This window comes from Pinus tabuliformis, chromosome 2_1, assembly GCF_031772625.1.
Source record: "Pinus tabuliformis cultivar Carrire ecotype Pingquan chromosome 2_1, CPIR1, whole genome shotgun sequence".
In the NCBI taxonomy this organism is placed as follows: domain Eukaryota; kingdom Viridiplantae; phylum Streptophyta; class Pinopsida; order Pinales; family Pinaceae; genus Pinus; species Pinus tabuliformis.
Window position 1 is genome coordinate 658,295,404 of NC_142299.1, and position 23,920 is coordinate 658,319,323.

The window sequence follows — 23,920 nt, forward strand, 5'->3', positions numbered from 1 at the left end:
TCAATAAAATAATCATAAGCATAGCAATAAAAGATAAGATGATATTCCAATTATAAATTGGAAGAAAACAAAGATGATAAAAGTACCATTTTTGTTTTACTCCTCATAGACATGGAATCAACAAGTGGATCAAAGCTCATATTAAAGAAATGCCAAAGTACAAAAGTGTAAAAAACATTTTCTTGTAAAATTTCAAAACTCCTTCCAATCTCAAGAGTTGTTTATATAGATTAGATATAAAAAAAGGAATAATTATTCGATCTCCTAAATGTTCTTAAGTAAAGTAAAACAAAATTTGAAAAATAGAGAGAATTTTGAACTGAAAAGTTGAAATGAAATCATTATTGATTAGGTGAAATTTATGGTGAAGGTTGAATGCCTAATACCCATTGAAAATAAATCTAAAGAGTATTGTCTAGTTCACGATATGTTTGAGGTAAAATGTTGACCTAACACCTAATCACTTGAGCTTCCAATATTGGGGTCATCTGGGTAATTTTTTCATTAATAACCTTGACATGATAATCACTTAAAGGTTTAATTGGCAATTTCCAAATTACCTCGAAGTCAACTACTGTCAATTGTTCTATCCTTCTTCTAAATCCAATCATGTTATCATGCAATGCTAGCCTTAGCTTTTCAACTTCTAAAAGAGTGTCATCTATGTAAACAATCAACATATTTGTGTCCTCCAACGATTGAGCAATTGATCACATGAGGGAACCTTTGAACCTTTCAACATCTATACCAATGGCTTGATAGAATGTAATTGATTCTTCAAGCAAGTAAAGAAATAGGTTTATGGATCTCAGCAATAGTGGGAAAATTGGGAAAATGCTTTTTATGACCATGTTTCCATTACAGTAGCTCTTTAATCTTTCTCTTTTATTTATCATATTGATCCTCCATTAAAATGAAATCATTGATTACTACATCAATCTATTTTTGTATACTCTAAACTCTGCCCAAATTATTACATAACTATTCTTGTACATCTTGTATCATTTTGTTATTACTTTTTACTTTATGCTTGAACTTTGCAAGGGAAATATATTATTCACTTAAATAAATTTTTGATGAATTTCAATTGCAAATTGATTTCTTACCAGTGTAACCTGATCCTATAATTGAACCTTTAACTATGTGCAATCCTTCTCTAATTGAGTGATTTTCTTATCCTTCTCTTTGATGAACTCCTTATATTTGGTTTCTTTATAAATATTGGCATTTGTATGAGCCCCAGCATATTGTATTGGTCCTTCGTAGTCCTCATCAGGAGTAGATAATGGGATTTCCCAAACATTTTCTAAATATTTTGTTGAAACAATAATTGTACGCAAACCGTATGTTTCTTGGATTTTCCTCTTTTACTTGCTCTTCCTTACAATGGCTTATTGTTTGGGACTATAAAATACTTCAATAAGGGGCATTTCTAGAATTTGGAACTCAACTATAGAATTTTGTTTAGGTACATGTTCATAACTTTCGAATATACTAATAGGTGTCTGAATAATGATATTAGGATCAAGCAAAGTTGCATATGTTGCATTGGAGATGTTATCTATGTTTGTTGTTTTCCTCAGTCCTTGTCAGGCAAAGAACTTGAAACTGAATTTACAATTTCATATATAGTGTGTTGTGTTACATTATGCTTTGGATGTTATGAGATTAATGTTTAAATGCATTTCAATATTTATTTATATCAGCTATTACTTTCTTCTCAAGGACAATTTCCTTTTGAAGCACAATCTTTTCTGCAATTGTTTCTTTTGGAGGTATGGCCTTCTTAGTAACTATTTTCTTTAGAGGCTGAGTAGAGACTACCTTCATTTTTTTAATTAAGGATATCTTATGTGGAACAATTAGTTGCTTAACAACCTTCCAAATAGTTGTTTCCTATGTTTGTTTCTTAATAGTAGAGGTTTCCTATAATTAATTTTTTTGTATTGAAACCTTTGTTGTGGTAGACTTCATAGTGCAACTTCTTTGTGTAGAAGATTTAGGAGCATGTGTTGCCACCTTTTCAGTTGTAGGAGATTGTAATATTGGAGGAAATGCAATTCTTATATTGTCTCTATAAATTATAAAATAATGATACAGATCAGGTGGTAATTCATTAGCTCTCCTTAACACTTATTGATAAGTAAGATCTAACATAAACAAGTCATCAAACTGAGAATCTTCACGAACATATCTTTTAAAATCGAGAGAAGCGACGAGTTCCTCAATCACCTTCTTCGGATCATGTTGCTTCAAGGGAATAGTAGCTAAACTGAGGGAACTAAAAGGAATCAAATCTTTTTCACCATGTTGAAAATTCATAATCAAATAGATATCAACCTAAATATGGAACTCTGGCCAAACCCTTTTAGACACCCTTTTTAATTTATGAGTCATTCCTATGTCGAATTTTTGGTATGCTACTTCTCTATAGAGGAGTCCGTTAAGAACATTAAGGGGAAGAACATGTGGTGGTGCAAGACAACCAATCACCCTAACATAGGTAAAGATTTATTTTGAATACTAGTCTCTAATCCTTTCCATACAATCCATATCTAGGTTAGACATACAAGGAGGTTTCTTAATAAATAGGGCTTCATGAAAAGGAATGATGACATTGTGACAGGTTGAATAAAAATGTTCAAAATAATTCTCTTCCCGAAGTTAACTATGGAAATATGCATTGGAATAGGCTCTGCAGGTTTCCATTGCTAGCCTATTATTGGAGAGGTTGTGGAACAAAATATGGCATCCATAATATATGTAGACAAGTAAAATGGAGGATTGCAAGTGGACAGCTTATCTTTTCCAAACATGATGAAATGTTGAGGAATATTACCCAATAATATGTCAGCCCAATTAAATAAACAACCCTCAACAAATCTTTGGATGATGGGAACCCAATCAAGGGGAAAATTATTAACATTCTCAAAGCCAAGTAATCTACACAACATGGAAGTGAGATAACAAAAGGGGGAATAGGGCGAGGCAATGGGACAATCACTAGATTTCTCTTCCTTGTGCTTACTAGGATCTCTTCTCTAGTATTTTATCAAAGGAAGAGTCCTATCATAATTTGTGCAATCCTTTTGCATAAAACTAACAACAAAGGTAGGTTCATACTTTAATAGAAAGTTGGGAAATTTGTACATACACTGTAAGTCCTCAGTCATGAATGAGCCAACTATCATACCTTGGGAGTTAGTAATTTTCCACCTAGATTTGTGAATATGATCAACAACCCATCTTATCAGATCAGTGTATGGCATAATTCGGGTCATAACAGAAACTATGCGTAATCTAGACCTTGTGATGAGCATGAGTTTTGCAGCAAGAATGTTGAAACTCTTGGGGCTACCAACTTTACTTCATCAACCCGAGGTTTGTACAAACTTGGAGGTGACAATGTTGTATACACAATAGATTTAATGATCTACTCTTGTCACTTTTCAACTGGGGCAATAGACCACTAGGGTTTCTCAAACCAGTCTCCTATTGACTGGAAGAAGGCTGACTACCAAATGGAAAAAGGAAATTTGTCCTTAATGAAAGAAAAGGAATATTTCCTACTTCAAGGAATGAAATATTGAATTGAAAATGCTTATAAAGTGACATGAAATCATCTAGCTACTCATTTACACATTTTTCTTGCAAAAGAAACCTAGCTTAACCTTGTTTATAACATGTGATGATCTAAAATAATTGAGAATGGAATATGATCTAGGAAGTATTATAATTGCTACATGCATGTGCTAATTTAGAAATTGTAGAAAAATCCCTTTTTTTGATGTTTTAATTTTATGAATACAAATGTTAATTTTCACTTGTTCCCTATCAGGGGAGACATTTATGGAGGAAGAGGTATGGACTGGTCTCAAGGGTATGGAAACCAAGTGGAGGCCTAACCTAAGCTCAGATGATAATTTTTCTAAATTTAGGCTCAAAATAGGCTGCTATAGGGTTTCTTATAGTACTACTACAGGATGTCCTAGTTCTACTACAGGATGCCCTATTTTACTACAAGAAACGGGCTGAAAACTTAGGAGATAGTAGGGAAGTTAGAATGAAGTGTGGGAAAGGTACATGATGGGGGAATAAGGCATGGAGGAGGTGAACACTATCCAAGGCTCAGTCAGATGCTTAAATATGGTTGGATTTTCTCAATGGAAATGGCAATTTTTCTTACAAACCACTTAGATTTCAGATTTAGGTTTTAGTGGAATTTGGCAACATGGGTGGGTAAGGCTTCGATGAGGAAAATGAGATGAGGTCTCCCTACAAATTAGAAGCTCCTGCAACAACATACACTTTTGTCTTCGTTTATGCACAAATTCATCTATTCATGGAAAATATTTATTAAATGGAAGAAAAGAGAGTTATTACTATCTAGTGGCTAAGTTCATGAATGGAAGTGCTTTGAAACCAATGAAAAACTTAAGAGATCAAAAATGACAATTGAAAATCATCCTAAGAAACTCAAAGAAAATGATCTATTCATCAAGAAACCCTAGATCATGTAGTAAAGAAAGAAATATGTTTTTGGGATGTTTGAATGGAACCATCAAGTCATGATCCCATAAGGGAGATGAGGTGAAATCCACTTATCACAAGATTTTATAGAGTGATGTCACTATGATACCTCTAATATAACTATCCACAAATGGAAGCAAACTAATTAATCATCCAAATACTTGCAAATTAACAAAACCAAAATCACTCCAGCAGCTAACTATGAATGTAATTTAAGCATACATGTATAAGAAGATGAACTTATGTTGCTAGGGTTGGGCCCTAACCCAAGAGCTTTAACCCTCTGAGTCAACTCAGTGTTGGATCAAGGGAATGCTTATCATTTTCATTAAAATATAAAAAATACACAAGAGTCATCAGTCACAATGTCCTAGCTCGAAAATGCCTCTTGGCTACAACAAAAAAAAGTCAAATATTAATGAGGCTCTAGGCACTCTTACACAACTGAACCTACCAACAACTTCCTTAAACTTAGGGAGGCTTGGCTCCCAAACTCGAGATCAACTGGTCTTAAACTATCACTTGCTTGGCTTCCAATGATCCTAATGGCTCGGCTACTTGTGACTCTGAGTTGATGAGATCTGGTGGAGGAATCTTTGAGTGAGTGAGGAGTTAAGGAGGGAGATCCAATCTCCTTAAATTCCTCTTTCTTGTCTACTTCGAGTTCTTGCACTTTAATTAGCCAAAATTTGCTCCAAAACCTATAACCAATGCACATTATACCACAAGACATGACATCTTATATTTACCCTTCTCATTAATAAAAATATAACAAAACATGTAAAGAAATGTGAGAATTTTTTTTTAATAAGCTAGGGAGTGGCATTAAGGTCCATATAATTTACCCATTGATAAGCCTCATCACCTTGCTACATACACTAACATGTATTCTTCTTTATCACTTTTTTTATTCCTTATCTGGAACTATCACACTCGTTTCTTCCTCTTAAGCACCCTGTAATTCTTCCTCCATCATCTTATCAATTGCATCCCAAGTTGACACTCCTATGTCCTGAGTTATCAGGATATCCAAGTACGGGAAGGTTTTAGGAGTTTTTTCGTTTGTTTTCTTCATAATTGGTTCAACGAGCTTAGGTGAAGGCTACATCTTCTTTCCATGATTGGCACTTTCACAAACTGCGGAGAATTATTTATCTACACTAGTTTGGTGGTACTTGTAGAGCTTGCTTGTTGTACATTAGAAAATAAGAAAATAGAAAATTACTTCAAGCTTTGAAAACTTAACCAAAACGCGTGAACATAAATAACTGAAAAGTGCAGTAAATGTGAGTTACGGACAAATGTAATGTAATTAAAACCATAAGCGTGACTTTCAAATAGGAAACCTATAACAAGTACCATGCGATATTTCTAGGTTTCGTGCACTAATAAGCAATCACAGTGGTATGTGGAGTGACATGGATCCAACATCACCTCGGAAGAAAAATTCTCACAAGAAACTCACAAAGGTGTTTGTGAATAACGTCCAAGGTTATATTATCCGAGATGATCTGGAGAGTGGTAGTTGATTGGGACCATGTGAGCTAATCAAGGGTTAGTAATTTACCTTAAGGCTAAGGTTTTATCAGATAAAATCTCCTTGGAGGAAACTCAAACAAGGATCTTAGATAATGTCCTGAGGAATTACTTCCGAGATGGGGGGTCTTTCGTGAATAGAGTTTTCTTGGAGAAAACCTCCTTTGAGAAAACTCCTAGGTAAGATCATGAATAATCTCCGAGGTGAGAATTGTTAGGGAAGTATTATGGAGGGCCATTCTCGGTGAAAACCTTCCTCGGGGGAAATGAGCGAGGATGCCTTGTTATGTGTCATGATTTAAGTTTTTGGCCTAATCATTGATGAATGGATGACACTCGACTATAGTGGTTCTAGCCCTTTGGCCTTATTAATATATTTAATTTTATTTAAAAATAAATCCCTGGGTTAATAGACAATGTAAAGTTTAAATGTTTTTTAGAGTTTCTTAAATAGATATTAAAAACAAATTTAGACTTAAAATTTTAGAAGGTCCCCATTTTTTATTATGATATGAACAAAAATGGGGGTTGTTATTTGCCACAACATATTCCAACAAATGTTCATCACATATTTTGTTCACGTTTTTGTCTAATACCTATATTTCTAAATTATAATATTCAATATAGCCTAAACCTTTAGTTCTTGTCAATTGACTGAAGTTTTCTTGTTCCCAAACATTCCCATGTTGTGCTTCTAATTCTCTTGTAAATATATCCCTCACATAATGATAAGATGGGGATTCCCTTTAATTACCCATTGATACCATTAATAGGATTTCATCTCAAGGTTCAAAGTTGCTATGTGAATCATTTGCTTATCATCCATAATATTATGCAAATCAAAATATTTCTCTATTTGGTTCACCTAGGAAAATACCTTTGTTGTATCAAACTTCTTTAATTCCACCTTGGGAAGGTTTACTCCTTTTGGAAACCATCCATAAGTAACTCAAATGTTGGAATTAAATCCCCTTAGAAAATTGTTATTATTAGAAACTTGTTCAACATGATGCTACCTTTATTTTCATGAGTCCCTTCAATGAGAGTGTTACTTTTAGGAATCCTCCCCTTTAAGGTTTCCATAATCTTATGTTCCACCTGTTCCATCTTTCTTTCCAACTAATCTTTATTTTCATTCATCTTATATTCCATATTTCATTCTATCCCATTTTGAGAATCAATCAAATCCCCGTTTTTCATTTCCCTATCATTTAATTCGTTAATTTGAATTTTCAAGTTGGATAGATAATTTTGTATCTCTACATATTCTGCATGAGTCGTCGAGGAGATTTCTAGGGGTTTAACTAGTGAAGTTAATTTTGGATCTTTTTGTGGAGTAATGGGAAAGAGTTGATGGTTATAAGGACAAGGGAATGTCAGGAGTTATAACCCTTTGATATATGTTTAAGATCCAATAATCATACTCGACCCAATATCACATGGCAATAATTGAGGAAACACAAATGTTCCCTTAGCCATATTACCCTATTACCTAGTTACTAAGGAGTGCTCTCCCCAATTTTTGTTCTTGGTGTAGTATAGAAACAAGATGCGTCAAATAGTTTATCTAGAGTTTGTTTTAGGTATGTCTTGGGGACATCTTATTAGGAAAAAGGTATGTGGAAGTGAAATTCCATATACAAAGTATTGTATGATGTAGTATTACTCGAAGGGGCACCAATAAGAGTTACGAGTGTTTCAAACAAGGTTAAACCATGTGTAGCTCCTACATATATTCTTCTCCAAATATAGTTTACTAACTAACCATATATTTTGTGTTATCTAAAGGTATCAAAATAATCTTTTTTTCCCAACAAAATCTCTTAAAATAACCTAGAATTCTCAAATAAATATATCATAAATTATAAGGAGGCAGGATCCAAAGTATATTATACATTTTTGTTGGGTGGCGAAGGTCCCGCGTAAAATTTTTGGCGATTATAGCCTATAAATTAGGATGATAATATTGTAAAACTCCGAAATGTGCAGAGCGTGGAATGTAATAGATCGAGTCAAAGGGTTGTCCACCCAAGAAATAATATAGAATAATAGGAAGTAAGTCAGCTTGCCCATGGTCCGCAGACCATGGGAATGTATAAATAGAGTGAGGCTCTAAGGGTGGAAGGTAGCTTTTGGCATGTACTTTTGGATCTAGAATGCAATGGGTTTTGGAAGAACGAAGTCTTGAAGCGTTTGTAATTTCGAGTCAAGGGTGTTGGTAGGTAGCTAGAGGCTCTGCAGCTATGTGTGCAGAGGCCTAGTAGAGTCTTTAGCTCTGTGCGCGGACCCCTGTAGCTGAGTGCGCAAGGCAGATTTGGATGTATTGGTGGAAGAATTGAATAAAGATAAGTTGATTATGAAATTATGTGTTAAATCTGAATTATTGTGGATCTGGCTAATTTATTGTTTATATAATTGTTTGATCTGTGCGCGTATGCTTATGGTATGAGTTTATGCAAATCTATATCTTTTCTGGGTGCGCGAACTAGTTATTTCTATTAAATGTTTGCTCAAAGACCATAAAAAGTAGATCTAATCTGTAACAAAGCATTAATAAGTATTAAGGATTTTCCTGGGTCCGGATCTACGCGGAGCGGAGTCGCGTGAAGCCACAAAACGGTGTGTGAACTTTCCAGACCACATAAAGACATCCCAAGGGTGCGGAAACCTGGCTCCAACACCCTCCCCTACTACCTCGGGTGAGACCTCAGTCCACGCTCCACGGGCTGTTGCCGAAAGGGTGGGTAGCTGCGGGATTTTTTTGGCTAAATAACTCTTCCGAACCTGGGTCGGGCCCCTATAAGCCAACAATTTAATTCACTACATATCCTTAGGATTGTGAAGATTTTAGAGTCTGAAGGCTCTTTTACAAGAAGGTTCTTTTAGGACTTGTTTCAGGATTAGTCACAAACCTTAACTTTTAAAGGCTATATCTATGAAAGTACAGTGAATCAAAACTGAAAATTTTAATCTCGTATACTTCTTTATCTCTCCTTTGTCTTCTCAAATTTTTGTTATCTAAAATTCCTAGAGAAAAGTTATAGTAAAAAATGCCAAGCTGTTTTGATTAAAGGAGAATAATCATAGAGTCATAGCTCTAATACCAATTTTTGTAAACCATGCACCTTGAAAATGATAATAATTCAATGAATACAATCCAATTCACAGGGGAAACCTACTTTTACAATGGATTTAATACAAGTGACAATATGAGAGATCCTAAGACTAGGTGACACTCTTTTGTGTGTGTGTGTGTATATATATATATATAGATATATATATATATATATATATATATATATATGAGACAATGGGTACAATTATAATGAAATGGTATGATAAAAGGTTCTAACCTAGATAATAATATAGTAATAAACACTTATTAGGGCCTTAATATAGGGACCAAGGTCCTGGACAAAAAAAAAAAAAATCCACACATGAGAGCTAACACTATGAAAATGGGACATAAAAATTATAATGGAGAAAATATTGATAAGGTAAAGGTCTACTCCATTGTTAAAAAATTGTAATCATATTCAAAAATCCCTTTATACAAAATAGCTATGAAACTTGGGGTCATAATGTAACGAATGGAAAGAATCACCATAATAGTGACGAGGTTTCAAGTTCAAAGAAATGATAATAAGTCTAACTTTAGTGCATATCGACCTAAAGGCAAACGAAAATGGATATAGTAAGAGAGGTGATGGATTCTATTAATCTATTGCAAGGTTGAAGGAAGGATTATGTTAATGCCCATAAAATGGAGACTAAATGTGGTAGTAACACAGGGCATGTGGCATTATCTTTTTCGAAGGATATGGTTGTTCAAGCTTCTTAGATTTGTGATCATGTTCTCTATTCCACTAAATTTTATCTCCACCGAAGTAATTTTTCCATTGAATGATACGAGTAGTCCTTAAACATTTCGCATAGCCTCCACTACGGTTGTGGTTTATTGATTTGGAATTCAAGGATGTATACAAATTTTTGTTGTTGTAATGGATGTCCAATATACAAATCCTAATGGATGAAAAAATATTTCAAGATACATTGGGTTCCCACCTATTGCTATTCCATATATTTTAGTTCAATTTAGGCTATATATTCATGTCTCAGTAATTAGAATTTTTTTAAATTTTTTTTTTTTTTTTTAATGAAAAATCATTTTTCTTCATTATGGAAACCTTTGATCACAAACATATAGTTGATGAGACTCTAAGGATCTTCCTACTTGCAAAGTGCCTTATGAAATGCTTTGAATGAAAATATTTTAATAAAAGGTTTAGGAACCATCCTCTTGATATCATTTTTTATTTCATAATATCCTTTTAAATTATAGATAGTATTTTCTCAAGGAACAATTCATGTATACAAGTGAGTTGTATAGATTTCATATTGGATTTAATGTAGAAATTGATGATATTTTAAGGGGAGTTCTTGGGTTCATCAATGTTTACTCTATGAAGAAAAAATATCTTGAGAATCAAACTCTTTTATTTGTCCACTACATTGGCAAAGATTCAATCCCATTTTTTGTGTTTTGATTATGTGGAGGAATTGTTGGTTGTAGGTTGTTGACTACCACTAACCTTATTCCCTTTCGAGATGCAATAAAAAATAGTTCTTCCATTCCAAATTCTCAAAAGTCTTCTAGTCTTCCAAGTCCATATATAATGGAGCATGCTAATGAGGCATTTATGGTGGCAATTGCAACACCATAGGTAAATCATCTATGTTTCTTATATGATAATAATGAAATTATTTGAAAATTTGATGGATATTTTTCCTCCACATCTGGGCATTGTTTTAGTGGATCCACATTATTTGAACAAAAAATATGGTATTTATTTTTGTTTCAAAGTTTTTTTTTTTTTAATTACATGTTCATCTAGATTACCAAAGAGTCTTTGAGGAGGATCGCTAGCTTTGAGCAAGCGGGTGATTTTTTATAATCCCATGGTTCCAATATTTTGACTTTGATACTATGTCCACTACTAGAACACAAATTGGATTCAACCTCCCAACTTTCCATTATATTTTTAGTATATTCAGTTTTGAGAACATTAGGAATATTTTGGTTAGTCACATAAAATTATATCTTGAGAGAGTTGTATGAAGTTTATGTACATAAGGCATATATGTGTTGAGATGGCCTCTTAGTAATTGTCTTGTAGAAAATATTATTCTTAGCTAGAATAGTTTTAAATACATGTAGGCTTTAGACTATGATAATACAATGTTGGGTGCAACATATGTCATCTGCCAAAACATTTAGAAGCTACTTGTACCCATGTTGGATCTCATCCTCGCAAAAAAAGGACCCAAATCAAAACCAAAGAATTTTAATATTCTAAATTAATTGAATTTATATAAATATTGGCATTGATTAAAATAAGGTAAATCACCAACTAAATGTGCCAATTGGGAATCCAATTCTTTCTTAAAGGATAAAGTAAAAGAAATGGATACATGTTTTCCTCTTAAAGGGAGGTTACAACAAAAAAAAATTTAAAAAATTGATATCTCTTATTGATGTAAAGAATTACTACTCTCTTAGAATCTTGAAATCCTACATTTTAAATTATAGTTTTTCACTTTAATCCCTTTTTCAATAGGGCCACAAAATTAAAAAAAAAAAACAAAAAACAAAAAACAAAAAAACAAAACTATATATGTACCCCTACCCTGCTATCACAGAGCTATCAATGTACCCCGACCCTGCCTTGGCCCCACACACCAAATTTGTCCAACCACCCCTTGCAACGTGAGTTACCAAGCACCTACGTCCCAAAGCCACCCTCTAGGGTCAATGGACCACGCCTAGTCCAACCTCACCACAGCCCCAATAACAAGATTTTGACGATCGTCTTCGTAATAAAACAACTTGCTAGCCACCACAAAACCTATACTGACAATTGCGCCCTCTACGATTGCAAAGCCAACCGAAACATAACTCAAAGCAAAGGAAACACCATAAGCACAACTATAGGAATTTACATGCACCACAGTAAAATTGAGTGACCCTTGAACAACACTGCAGTCATCCCAAGCTATGATAGTTCCACCAAACCCATGCTGCCCCGCCTTCTTATAAGCTTCTTCCCACCATAACATCCCAAGGTCCAAGGTAGCTACAGTTGGAACCAACACTAGAGCCAGTGACACACTATAGTTACCGAGGACATAACTCCTATTCATATACTGCAAAAAAGGATCGTAGCATGGCTTAAGAGTTTAGCCACCCTGCGCACCCGAATAGCTGGCACCCACCACAATCTCCACCTTCATCTCCCACGACCCGCAAATGAGTCCCTCATCTAAACAAATTTTAATTAAATCGTCAGTCGTTTCGAAAACCTTCATCCAATCCCTGCTAGATGAGGTGTCCTCAGCCCACATGCTAACCATTAATAATACGTGAAGGTGGTATTAACACCCAATTCCGCTCTGCCAATTACACACCCCATCGAGAGTATATATATATATATATATATATATATATATATATATATATATATATATATATATATATTAATTAATTAATATATTCAAATTAAAAATATACTTTTAAATATTATTTTATTTTTAAAAGAATTGCATTTTTATTTTTAATTAATTAATCAAATATTTTTTTAAAGATTTTTATAACTCAAAAGAGCACATTCAAAATATAGATAAATCACTACAAAGCACCATAAAAACTCAATCAAGTGTCACAAACAATCATTTCACAAGCTATGTCACATTGGAGTGCCAATTCTTTTGGCATGACTTCTTTTGGTGGATGGCCGGATTTATACATGGTATTTTTCCTTAAAAGAGAGTTATCACGGTGATACTTGAAAACACTTTTTTATCATCTTCAGGAATCTCTTGCGTGTAGAAGAGCAAGAGAAAGAGAAAGAGAAAGATACATTAGTGGAAGTATCCATCATTACAACAGAACGGTCTTCAAGACTTCTTACACGCCATCATTTCTTATAGTTCACGTATAGTGACCTTTACAAACCTCAAATTAAAAGTTGAGCTATTTCTCAATGGGCCGGGGTGGTTGAGATACAAGATTTTTGGACTTCTTATTATGCTACACAATGGTTTATTTAATATTAATAATATTTATTTTCAAAAAATTATTAATATAATTATTAATAAAAATAAAAATTATAATACAAATTTAAAGCTAAAATTATACTCCCTTTCATAATCTGATTAACAATATTAATGATGTTAATATTAACATGTATATGTTTTGATAGAGTAGTTTTTAGTCTTATTTTGACAAATAATCAATTATGATTTTTGATCGAGTTATGATTATTGTTTGTTACAAAAATAAATAACTAGGATTATAAAACAAAAGAGTAAGAATTAAAAACCAAGGTTATAAAACAAAAGATTGGGGATTAAAAAATAAGATTTTACTGTTAATTGAAATTTATTCATTCAGTGGAATACTTAAATTATACTTATTTATTTTGAGACTTTATTATTAAAACTTAATACTAAAATACCAATATTAAAACGCAATATTTTAAACTTAAAAAACCCAATATTTTAAACCTAATCATTACTTATATAATTGCTATAATTATATAATAAGTAATATTAATATTAAATCCTTACCATACAATTTATTAATGTGGTATGCTTGATAATGTGGTTGTGCTAGTAATTTAATACTTTATAAATAGTATTAGGTCTTATATATGTGCTAAATAATATTGAAAAGAATAATCTTGCAACATCCCTTCCGTGTAGGGACACAATCTCAAATTGGAGGCTTCTCTTATTCATAATTTAAGTAGAACTCTTCCAGATAAATCACATAAAAAATGTTGGGTTGACGCATTTCGAATCCCTACTGAGATTCATCATTAGGACACATATGGAGAGAGTGATCCACATATACAATGCTTATGGTAGAGATGCAACTGCAAAATCCTAATAGTCACAAAGATAAATATTAAAATTGGAAATTTATAAACATCTAGAATTAGTTCCAACAATTGTTATCATCTTAATAACATAGAAATTAGAAATAGATTAAAAACACAAAAGGAGCTTAAAAAGTAATAATAATTGTATAAGTATTATTTTATTATAATTGGAAATCTAAGCTAAAATAATAAATATTATAAAAGAAACTAAAAATAGAAGTTACTAAAGTTCTAAATAAATAATAAAAATAATAGGAAATGTAAGCTATAATCATTCTTAGAATAATAAAGGAAATTAAAAATACAAATTCTAAAAAAATAATCAAATATAAAAAATAAAGAAAGCTAAAGGAATGGAAACAAGATAGAAGAAACAAATTGATAATAATAATAATTAAATAATCAAAATAAACATAGAGAAACAAGCCAAGGCAGTGAGAAAACCAAAAGGAAGGAGCCTAGGGATAAAGGGAAGGGACCCATGAACTACTGATCTTTCATCCATCATCCCTATTTAGAGAATTAGATCTTTTTTCTATCTCGATGGCTTCCCTTAATTTATGGTGATGGAAATGATCACTCCTAGCAAGGACCTTGGAATCCTCTAAACATATGTGGTATTTTGTCTTTTCCACATGTTCAGCCAAAGCAAAGGAGCAAGTGTTATAGTGTCTAAAGTTAGTCGTGTGCTCTTGAATCCTCTGATATATGGAACGATTAATCTCTCCAATGTAGGGGGTTCCACAGGAACATGGAACCAAATAAACACCCTTCATGTTTTTAGGATCTATGGGGTCTTTAACATATCTTAAAGAGTCACGAATTGTCTTTAAGGGTCTAAAGGTGGAAAAAACCTTGTGCCTCTCAAGAATCTAAGAGATCTTGTTCGTAACCCCTTGGATAAAGGGAAGATGGACACTAGAGGCCCTTACAACTGACTCTTTCTTAGTCCTAAGAACTCGACTAACTTTTAAAAAGGCTCTGATACCTTGGTATCTATTATAATCAGTCTTCCTAAAAACATTAAGGAGATAGGGTTTCTCATTCATAAGATGGTCTTCATCAGAAACCCTTAAAGCACGAGAGGCTAGTGTGTTGAGAACACGTAGCTTTTGGGATGGATATTGATGGGAATTCACATGTAAATAATTCTCAATGTGGGTTTTTTTTACAAAAAACCTCGTGAGAGAAAGAACCATCAACTTTTTCCGAGACAATCACATCAATAAAAGACGAGCTACCGTCAATATCAGATTCCATGGTAAATTTGATGGAACTTGATTGATTGTTGAGATGCCGAAAAAACAAATCTAATTTCTCACGATCGTGAGGCCATAAGATAAAAGTATCATCAACAAACCTTTTCCATACTTGCGGTTGAAACTGAGCAGAAGTTAAAGCTTTATATTCAAAATCCTCCATGAATAGGTTTAGAACGACGAGAGAGAAGGGAGAACCCATCACTACCCTACATGTATGTTCATAGAATTCACCTTCAAAGCTAAAGAAGATCGAGGTAAGGAAAATCTCCATTAGCTTCGTAGTATCAGGGTCAATTATGTGATTGATTACTTCAACAACCTCATTAATAGGGATGTTGGTATAAAGAGAAATAATATCAAAACTAACCATAATATCACCCGGCTCAAATTTAACCTCTTTTGGTTCATTCACGAAAGAGAAAGAATCCTTAACAAAAGAATAATATGACTGACCAAAGGCTTAATCTTTCGGGCTAAATATTTAGAAAGGAGATATGTAGGCCCACCTATTATATTGATGATGGGTCTAAGGGGAGTCCCTTCCTTTTGAATCTTAGGAAGCCCATAAATTCTCGTAGTGATAGGGCTCTTCTCAATAAGTTTATGGCTTATGGAGCTGACATATTTATTAGAATTAATAGCCAAGGCAACAAATTTTGAAACCTTTTTTAGGGGGTTCTTATTGAGCTTTCTATAGCTCCCATTGTTGCATAAGTGATCCAATAATTTTCTATGGTAATCTTCTTTATCTAAGATTACAACCGCCTCTCATTTATCAGCTTTAAGGACAACAATGTCAAGGTTGTTGTTCAAAGCTTTAAGGGCTTCAAATTCTGACTTGCTAATATTTCTCTTAGGAGGTTTAGGTTTCCTGAGAATAACAGAGAAATATTGCCTAATGACATCCTACCAATGCCAGACTCTTGCAATTTATTTTCTTGTTGATCACTATTAGTTTAGCATTGACCAATGCAACTGATAATATTTTATTTAAAAAAATATATACTTATCTTTCAATATTATTGATTCTTTTTTTCAAACTTAAAACATACTTGAAGGTCTTATTGCAACATTTGCATAATATATATATCTATATCTATATATATATATATATATATATATATATATATATATATATATATATATATATATATATATATATATATACATACACACACACACACTTATTTTTCAAACTTAAAACATAACTTGAAGTTCTTATTGCAACATTTGCATAATATAATTCCATTCGGATAACTACTTCACATATTTCATGCCATAATTTAAAGATATAGTTGCAATACTCATTCTCAATTTTTAGATATTTGTGTAGTGATTTTTTATTTTTGCAAAAATGCCATCAATAAATTAAAAAAAAAGTATAAAAATAAAATGAAAATAAATATACTCACATAGAGTTACTTCACACCATTATTTATGTTTTTCTATGGACTTGTGTATTAGTAAAATTGTAAATGTGTACACTTACTAGTGGTTACTATCCATCAAAATTATCCACTTCGGATCGCAATTTATTAGATAATGCGCAAGAAAGACTATAGGATTCTATTTTCCAATTGAACACTCTTAATTTAGCATTGGCCAATGTAGATTATACTTTTCTATGCAAATTATTTTTGACTTGAGTGCAGGGAATAAACTGCTTAAAAATAATTTTAATGATGATAAGGAATATTATGTTTTTAAAAAATATTTTTTTTTGTAAGCTTGGGAGGACCTTTGTATTCATTTTCTATTGAAAAAGCGCAAGTTACAACCAGAAATCAAATGTTTAGGTGGCCTAAACCTGCCGAGAAGGAAGCCAGGTCTGTTGGCCCCCCTAACTACATGATATACCCTCCAGAAACAAAATAATATAAGCATGTGAAGCAATGCTAGATATGTCTGAGTGTCCTTATAGTTCCTATAATCTAAATAAATGAAAACATACAATAAAGTTTGTAGTTTCTGCATATAACAAAAACAAAACAAAGATTAAATCTGCATGCTACTAATTGTCACATGAATCAATGGGAGTAGGATCCTTCGCACTAGAGCTTGAAAGCTTAGTTTGTGGGATATAGGGAATGTGTTGTTTGATCCGGCTAAGACACCCATTCTGCTTTTGAAGCTGAAATTGAATCTGTTGAAGATCATTGCTGAAATCCAAGAGACCTTGAGAAGTTGAAGGTGAGCTTGAAGGGATGTGTACCAGAGCTTTGGCTAGTAGATTTTTCATCAACCATTACAAATGGACAGTTTGCTTGTACTGAGAGGATTGGCCACGAGAGTGATGAGGGTCAAGTGCCAAGGCTTGCCAGTATCCCAAATCAAGTTTTGTATCAACGTCTTGTTGATTGAGTTCGGCTTCCCACTCGGCTATGAGCTGATGCACCTAAGATGAGCTGCCCTCGTGGTACGCAGTGGCAGCATAACTAATTATATGAGAGGTTTCTTTCCGATCTTAGCCTCTACTTGAGTGAGAATTGACTTGGTGGCCCTCGTGGGTTTTCCTTTGTTGCTTGCCACGACCACGAGATCCCTAGGCTTGCTGGCCCTTAACTGAAGCAACGTGGGCCATGTAAAAATAAGAGCTTAAACCTCTAATAGTAGCTGGTTCAGACCACCACAATGGACCTAAATTTAGCTTGTAAATGTGAACCTTACACTTTCCAGAACCACACTGGACAAGAAGACCTAGCAAGTAATCAAAGCATGAGGGAAAAAAAATAAAAAGTAATCGACGATTTACCCTGCAACAAGCAACGAGACAACATAGGAGCAAATCCCAGAACCCTAAACCATACCATCAACCTTGCCATGAGTGGTTAAGGGCGAGGATTTGAAACGAACAGAAGACGAGCTTGAACCAAATAAACCCATAACCGTGACAAAATTTAACCAAATAAATATCAGTGTCATCGCTCCAAGAATTCAGACAGAGAGAAAACAACAAATGGCATAGCTTCCCCTGCTAAAGAATGCCCATGCGAGAAAGAAAAATACCATAGAAAATAGAGACAGGATTACAGAGTATAGATAAACCCTCATAAAAATCATCAATTTCCATCCAAAAACCCTGGTGATGCTTCCTTCGAACCTTCAATTTTAGAACATAACCTTTCCTCCAAAAAACTAACAGAATTATGTGGCTATCCATGAGAGTGAGGCAGTAAAAACATAAACTAAAAACATACCCGAATAGAGCGACCTGAGCGTACTTAAATACGACAATCATCCAGTGGAAGACCATGAGGAGCGTCTCCCTAGAACCGCAGGCTGCCAACTCACCTGTATCCAAATTTGCTTTGCGGACAGTGGAATGACTTACCTCAATAGCAAAAAAGCCAGAGAAGCCCGGCGTAAAATTTTCTCTGCCACCTTCTTCACTCACATTGAATACTTGCATGTGCGAGTCCCCAACTCCATGTGCCTTATGCATGTGGAGGGTGGTGGATTGTTGCCCTACTACCATAGTCATTCAGAACTACGATTGTGTGTCCCGATGCTTCCAACTCACACCTGGATCAGGGACATGTTTTCAAAAAATATTATTTAAATTAAAATCATCTTCTAATTCAGATATAATATATAAAAATTATTTTAAAATATTTGGCCAAATAAATTATAAAAAATGATTTTGAATATAATTTTGTTTAAATGAAATAATACAATAATTACTATACTTGTTATTAACAATAAAATTATGTATTGAAAATATATTAGTTCCAATGGTTTGGTGAATAACTTGTTTTTCCAAAATTCAAGTATTTGAAATCCTATTACAATTACGTATTAACTCAACGATCCCCTATATATATATTCAAAAATTACCGTTATAAAAAGTTGTTAAAAACTAAATTTAATAAATAAGAGTATGTGTTTCATATTCAAAGGAGTGAAATAGATACTTCACAATCTGATCGAGAGACGCATATCTGGTTTTAATTTGAACTTAAAATTAAATTATAACCAAGTTAACAACTTAAAAATATGTTATTATTAAACGAATTTAACAACTTTGAAAATTTGTTTTACTTTTTTCGAACGAGAATGGTCAGGGGCCATTTAATGAAGAACTGATATTTCAAGCCAACTTCCGTTGGTCAAACCAGCCATGTTTGAATTGTAATGTTTGAAAACTAAATTATGTTTATGACGTTGCCTTTATGTCTATGACATGGCCTTGCACTTTTCAAGAGTGTGTGCTCCGTGAGCAGAAAATTTTGAAATTTTTGTACGCTATAATTCATATCATATGGACACCATAGCATTTTTATCGCTGCAAATATACGTAGGTCTTCAATTTTCTGTTGACAATTTTACATCAATCTGCAATTTTCGGTTCACAACTTTATATCAATCTGCAATTTTTCAGTTGACAACTTCAAACATGGCTGCATTATCGCTTTAAACTTTTTTTTTTTTTTCTTAATGTAAATGTCTTCAGAATTTTTGAAATTGATATGATCTTTGACCATTAGAAATATGTGATTTCCCTGCGGCTCAAAAAACATGTTGATTGCATTCAAATCTGTGAAATACAATTCAAAGCTGTTTTGTAGTTATAGGTATGGAGTATTTTGCTTTGTTTTTGGTTATCAAGAAAAAAATATTAACAATTAAGAAATCAATATAGATTTATTTTAAATATTGATCTAACATGAGTTGAGAGATCAATTTTTTCAAGAGTTTAGAGAGATCATTTTCTTCATGTATAATTTCTTTTACGAGGGGATATGTGATGATCCTGGGAAAAATGTAAATGTGGAAATGTTACTGTGGTAAGAAACTGATGTGAAGTTGCTGTTCATTTATTTAAAAAAAAAAAAAACTAAAATGACTTTATTTTATTGATAAAATTAAATATATTGGAAATATATATTTTTGAAATGCTCGCAGCCTCTGGGTGGAGGATTTTGAAAAGAAAGGAAATCAGTTATGAAACTGAAGAAACTACCCTTTCACACAGGAAAAGTCCTGGGAAGGGAAACCCCTGGGCGGTTGCGACAGACAGGAGAAATTCCAAAGAAAATGAAAGAAAACAAGAAAACGGGTTAAGTCTGGTAAGGACCAGATAACCCAAGCATTGAGTGCATGAATCTTGTTGAGGGCTGTAGGCCTGCAAGATAGCTCGGGGGGAGAATCCAAAGTGATGATGGATCTCAAGGTTGGGTGGTCAAGAGCAAGCATGAAATGCAGGTGAACTTCTGGAGCACCAATTCCTGTAACTGGCAGACCAGGTACGAGTTTATCACAAAGATTAACAAAAAATAAACTGTATACAGAATGGTATGGACAGTAGATATAGCCTGAGTCTGAATCTCTTTTAGCGGTTAAATGCTTAAGAAAATTATGACAGTAGAATATCTGTGAATAAAAGGCAGTACGACATAGGTTAAGTAAATACCTAGAGACTACCTGTTATAAATAAGTAAATGCTCAGAGACTATCTGTTGTAAACAAGCAGCAATATATATAAGCACGAAGATACCAATGCGGTCCTGAGAGACCAATAGAATTTCGTTCAGAACATTAGAAAGTTATTTAGAACAATACATTATAGCGAGTAGCTAAAGGGCTTAGCGCCCAACAAGAAAGAAAGGAACAATTTGAGAGATACATTATTCATTTCAGTGCCGTGAATCAGTACTCGTTGAAAAGAAAACTAGTTTTATTCTAAGCTCAGAAGAGGGCTTAAACAATGAAAACAGTAATATAAATACACAACGAACCCCTGCATCGAGGGTTCGGATGCTAGATTCGCATCATGTACCATGCATTACAGCGATTCACAAGATGTATTGTGTAACGCTGCGCCAGGGTTAATCCGGCTAAGGCACACGATGAAACAGTTACAAACACCACAGATAGCTGAACAATATACCATATCAGAGCGAACGCACCTAGCCGTTGGTATACGGCCGCATACCTCGCTGTAGGTACAGACAAACATCGTGAAGCAAAATATATGCATATACTATATTGATAAAACCCTATACCAGATTTAGTTCAACTCTGTAACTGTTGGAAACAATAAACCATAACACTGTAAGCAAGAATAATGGCACATTAGAACGGAAGTCGACCATTAATGGAACAGACCCAACTGACTGTAGAAAACGAAGTAACATATTCACAGTATACGGGGAAAAGCATATCAAATAGAACTATATGACTAACTCGTAACGATCGCTATAACCATTAGCACATAAAGCGAAAAACAATGCATTGTAAATGTCCGGTGGACCGGTACATATATTACAGTTCTCTAAAAGCAAAGATGAAGGTCTGTAATGTAACTCTTAGACATTATATAAACATGAGAAACAAAGGGCGAGCGTTCAATCGCCAAAGTTAAACCCAGTTCAGTCAGGCCGGCTTGGAGGCCGAGAAACCACTGTTCAAGTGTATATACAACACGACCGGGCATAAAATGCCAGGAACTGCATTAAACAATAGCCTTAATAAACCAAAAACGCTGCACAGGTTCCAGCATGGAATGGACGGCCGCGAACCATAACCCAGTGGTATGGGTCGAACGCAGAAACCCTGAAGACAAGTGAAACGAGCGCCATGAGGAACTCCTCTGGCAAATTTCCATTCGACACTCATATGAACAGAACACTTTACCATTCGGAGTAAACCCCAAGTCTCGCTTCCGGTTAAGAGATGGTGTCATACCTGAGGATTCAATGGGGATGGCTCGGTCATTCCGCGAATAGTAGAAAGGCTGTAGCCGTGACCCGCCTGCACACCCACAGATAAACCGGAAGTTAGCACATGAACATACAAAGTAAAACAGTCAAACCCTGAGCTGAAACAGAACGCATAGTATACACAACGACGAAACAAGACAGGTATGCGCGGCAGGCGACAAATATAAGCATATACCTGATCAACCGTGGATGCAGAACCATATCATTCGGTGCAGAGGAGGAACCGGCGGAGCGATGGAGGAATCGGCGCAGCGAGACTGTCTCGCATACCCAAATGAACCAAAAGAGTGACCCGATGGAATATGGATAAACCCCCAAACCCTTGAATGCATTTGAGCCCTTGGATGTGGGCAGCAAATCCCCACCGTTGAATCGAGCGGGAGTCCTGGGCGCGAAGACCAACAGCGTAGCACCCAAGGAATCACGTGGCCTCACAGCTGCGCCAGGCCACCTGGCAAGGGGTTGGTATGAGCCATTAAACCTCCATCACCCACCTGGCGCCGGAGCGGAGTCCGGATAAACTTTCCGACGGATGAACCATTCACGGCGAGCATTGACTTAAACATTAAATCTCATAAGCCAGAGTTCAAACATATACGTAACAACTATAGTGTCATGACAAGGGTTTGACATATATGGTATTAAGCTTCAGCGAGTGCCGTCATGTATATGCCAAGGAGTAAACTCAATATATATATTTAATGTTAGTGCTGTGCCGTCGTGTTGAGCGATTTGGAACCGCTTAGTTGAGGTCTCACTCGTGTATTCATGTGTGGTTAGGAGTGTGGCTGTAAAGTTTTATAATAAGTTTTATTTTATTATCTTTATTTTCTTTTATTTAATTTATTTATATAGACATTTTGTTGGGAACATGACAATGTGGTATCAGAGCGAGGCTCCAATACTGTGGCCTCTGGAGCAATAAGATTCAGTTGTATGGATGATTATCTTATATACATATGAGGAAGAATTAATTCAACTGACTGACTCTCTTGTTCTATTAATTAGGAGGTAATACAAAAACAATAATCACCTAACAGTCAACAATAGAAAGTAGAAGAAATGCACCTCCATATTTCGATGGGGAACAGGAAGAAGCGGCGGAGGCATGGTTAATTAACATGAACAATTATTTCCAGCTGTATGAGTATGATCATAATTTGAAGGCACGGCTGGCCATCTTCCAGCTACAGGGCAAAGCAACCCTGTGGTGGGAAGAAATTAAGATTGTTAAAGGAGTGAGTGAGCAAATCATAACGTGGGAAAAGTTTCAGAAATACTTCAAGGAGAGATATCTAACCGAGCGTTTCTATGATGAGAAAGCACGAGAATTCCATGATTTACGACTAGGACAGCAGTCTATGGACAAGTTCATTAACCGCTTCACTTACCTGCTTCGCTATGTGCCATATATTAAGGAGGAGAAGGCCAAGGTGCAGAGATTTGTGAGCAGCTTACCTGTCTATATAAGAGAACGAATTGAGTTTGACAATCCTAGAACAATGGATGAGGCTATCCGTAAAGCGAGAATCTGTTACCAACAGAACAAACAAAAAGGAGACATTTCAAATAAAAGATGGAATGAAAGAAGGAGTAACAGAACTATTGGTAATAACAAAGGGAGTCGCGGTAATGGCAGTAAGGGTGCTGGAAAAGGACAGATTAGCAGAAATGTAACAAAAAGTACCTTCCGGGCTAAGCCAGCCAGTGAGAGCAGGGTAAGTGAACAGCCTGCTAGGCCGGATATTGAAGGGATGGCCAGACCTCCAGTCCAATGTTGGGGTTGTGGAGGACCGCACTATGTTAAGAATTGCCCGCAGCGGAAAGGAGTGGACCAGATATCTCAGATTCACGAAGCATCGATCGTTGGGGAGGTGGCGCGCAGTGTACCAAGGATTAATGCAGCCTTGGATGATCGTCAAGCGGAATACCA